Below are 3,503 nucleotides of genomic sequence, written 5' to 3' on the forward strand. Positions count from 1 at the left end.
CCCTCCTTTCCTTATATTAATATCTTATTTCTTCAATCCAGGTAACTGTAGGAAGAAAGCACCGGATAACAAGTCAAAAACGACTAAAGGATCCTGTAAACAAGGTAATCGTCAAACCATTCTTTTCAATTCTTGTCACACACTTCCCTTCTAATATGTTGCAATCTTTTAGGACAAACATTGAAGAAACGTGGCTCAACATTAGGGCACACTCGAGATGCTAAGAAAGCAAAGAAGTCATCCGATGTGGTGGAAAGTTCGATCACGGATCTGAGTGACAGTATGGTTAGTGAGGACGTATTTTTTTAGGCTAATATGGATGATGGCTACGATACTTTAACCCAAAATCAAACTATGTTTGAGGCTAAAGAAATGGCCGAAACTGGTGATGTCTCAACCAATAGTGTGGATTCGGCCGACAGCGAAGGTTCCTCGGAGGAAGCTCAATCCACTACACCAATAACAGCCTTTAAAGACAGATGGAAATTGCCACTATAAGATCTTTAGAGACTAAAAACTACCCAAAGTCGTCTCTAATAGTTTGAGTGACAAATTAGATGTCTGTCTCTAAAGGTAGCGTCTCTAAAGGTATTAGAGACAGTTAGAACATAAAATCCGTCTCTATAGATTTTTCTGACACGTGGCCAGGAGAACCAAAAAGAATCTTCAGAGACTTTTCTTTCTGTCTCTAATACCAATAAAATATTATTAAAAAAATACTTTTTATGTATTATACAAATGTATAATACATAAAAAATAGATTTTTTTTTCTTTTGAAAAATAAAATAAAATAAAAATTAGATTGTAGAAACTAGGAAATTTACAAGCCATAATACATAAAAACACAAATAACATCCAATACATTAGAAAAATATAATCAATCTTGAGAACAATGTTCACACTGAAAAATAGTTAAAGAGAGTAGCGAGAGCTGAGAGCACACTATCTAACATCGCCAAACATCTCCATCAACTGTTTTTGGCTTTGTTCTAAAAAAGGTAGCCCTAGCCTTCCTGGGTAGTTGCATTTCTATCAAGCATAACTGGTTTTGTTCTCAAGGAAGTTCCAACAGCCTTCCTACGTAGATTTATTTCCATCACGTGTCATTGGATGAAATTGTAGCAATCTTCCTGGGTAGTATTATGCCACAATTCAAATTTGTGTCAATGTCTGCATCCTACATATGATTCAAAGCATTCAAACCCAGTAAATCCCCCATCATAACCTCCAAACATATCACAGTGAAGAGAATGATATTAAATGGCAGACATCTCATACTCAATAACACCACACCATAGTTAATACTTTAGATAACATTAACGAGTTAACTTAATTTTCATAACATTATACTCTCATTTTTTTTACTTAGCTACAACAATGGTAGCACATTCCATTTAAAAGTTCATATTAATTCCAATGCAAAACAGAAGCAAAAGCTAAAGCAAGCACTCATTTGACATGATTTGAACCAAAGGATAAGAACCATAGGTGGGTGGGTGTAGCCAAAATCAGTAAGCACGTTCTAAGTGGATAAGACATAAAACAAAAACGATGAACACGCATGCGAATAGTAATATTAGGCTTTGATAAATATATTACCTTTTCCAGCTACAATGAAAGTAAGTTCCTGCCCGGGTGAGAAACCACCCAACATTGAAATCTGTCCAATAGTAAATCCTGAGAGAAAAAAGTAAATAAAAATCACAATGCCACTGAAACAATGATAGATCCAGCAAATGCTAATTGAAAAGAAAAAATACTCCCCTTTTCGATGAGTACTGAGTCTTCCTTAGCTGTAATCTTCAACTCTTCATCTTCTATCTACAAATGACTCAACAAACAAGAAACAATATTGTGAAATGCAGTTTTACACCTAATCAAGTGTCATTTATGGCAAACAAATTGAAAACTGATGACACCGAGCTTCAATAATTCAGTGAAACACATCATTGTTTAATCCAAGATCAAGCAGCAAAAGAAAGTTATTGACTGTAGATCAAAATATGAAGAAATTAGACTGAGCCTTATGTTAACTTGTCATTGGCAACTAAACAAGAATGTACATTGAAATGGGATGAGTTTATGAAAAAGTTTTATAATGGATTAGATTGAGCTATGCATAAGACAAAGTTGAATCCTTAACATAAAAATTGGAGGACTATTTAGCTATACCCTAATTCAAGTTTAGCAAGGCCGCATTTTTTTAGTTTGAAACCTCTGGCAACTTATAATAACTCCAACCCTAAGCCCCAAATTCCAACTTTTCTCAAATCATGTATTGTGTGCCCTAAATTAGCATCCCTAAATTAGCATGTATTCAAGAAAGAAACCAAATATATTTAAGACATAAGCAAACTCAGTACAAATCAGGTAATTAGAAAACTATAGTCTTAAGTAATGAGGCATACAATTTTCTCCTTGTCTAGAAATGCAGTTTTCTTCCCTTGACTTGAAACCTCGACACCACAGTTGGATTCGAAACCCTAAAAATCTTCCCCCAAATGCTCTCACTCAATTACCACGGAAAGGATGAAGTGAAAAGTAAAATAAAATCAAAGACTATGAAACAAAGATTGCCTTATTGGTGGATTCATTGGGTTCGAATCCATCTCTTACCATCGAAGGCCGGTCGTCGAGAGAAAGCCAACGGTTATAAGTGGTCTATGGTGAGAGAAATGTGAGCCCGATATAGGTAGCGAACAAACAGCCATTGCAAGAAAGGGTTTGAGAACTTTGTCAAACCCTAATCCCCAAATTTCATGGCCAGGGAGAGAGTAATTGGGGAAGTCTTCTTAAATAGAGTCTTTGTTTCGAGTGCGAGAGGAAAACTATTCTAAAAAAAAAAAAAAAAAGGAAAACTGACTATTGAGAAAAATAGGTTATTTTTTGAAGAAAAACGGAGATAGAGGGGAAAAGGTTGTAGGTTGGACTTTGGAGGACACGTGGCATGTAAATGGGTGTGTCTAGCGGAGGATTCTAATTCACATTGAGGTGTTTTGTTTTGTTTTGTTTTTTAAATTTTTGAAAAAGTTTTGCATTGACTTTTTGTTATTCATAATTAATAAAAGATTAACACTTATAAAAGTTAATGGGGCCCACTATATCAATTGAGACGGATACTACTGCCTCCATCATTATTTGAGACGTTCTAACTAATTCTGTCACTATTATATATTATTAGGGATGGTTTGTTTATTCTGTTACCAGGCTCTGTCTCTAAAGCCTACTTTTGGTGTAGTGATCAGAAAGTGATGGTTAGGAGGTAAGTTCTCAATTTAGAGTTGTGCGTTTCTCTCTCATCTTGGTTATATGAATTATGTTTGGCTAAGGGTGCTCTCTTTATCTTGGTAGAAAGATGACCGCATTGACCATTCTTTGCCTCCTCTTGAGAGGTCCATGGTTGAGATCGACATGATCGTAAACCTCCTGTATTCCCTTTCTTGGATTTCATTTCTTACTCATCTGAGATTATTAATTCTTTCCTTTTGCATGACTTGGGTGAG

General features: G+C 35.3%; 1 long non-coding RNA gene across 1 annotated transcript; it reads right to left on the reverse strand.

The window, feature by feature from the left end:
* Positions 1 to 936: 936 nt before the first annotated feature.
* On the reverse strand, positions 937 to 2,844 carry LOC121051455. Its single transcript, XR_005805771.1, has 3 exons — positions 2,617 to 2,844; positions 1,600 to 1,821; positions 937 to 1,177 (listed from the first exon to the last, which is right to left on the reverse strand). It is a non-coding gene; the product is annotated as an uncharacterized LOC121051455 (long non-coding RNA).
* Between the last annotated feature and the right edge of the window lie 659 nt (positions 2,845 to 3,503).

Source organism: Rosa chinensis, chromosome 2, assembly GCF_002994745.2.
Source record: "Rosa chinensis cultivar Old Blush chromosome 2, RchiOBHm-V2, whole genome shotgun sequence".
NCBI lineage: Eukaryota > Viridiplantae > Streptophyta > Magnoliopsida > Rosales > Rosaceae > Rosa > Rosa chinensis.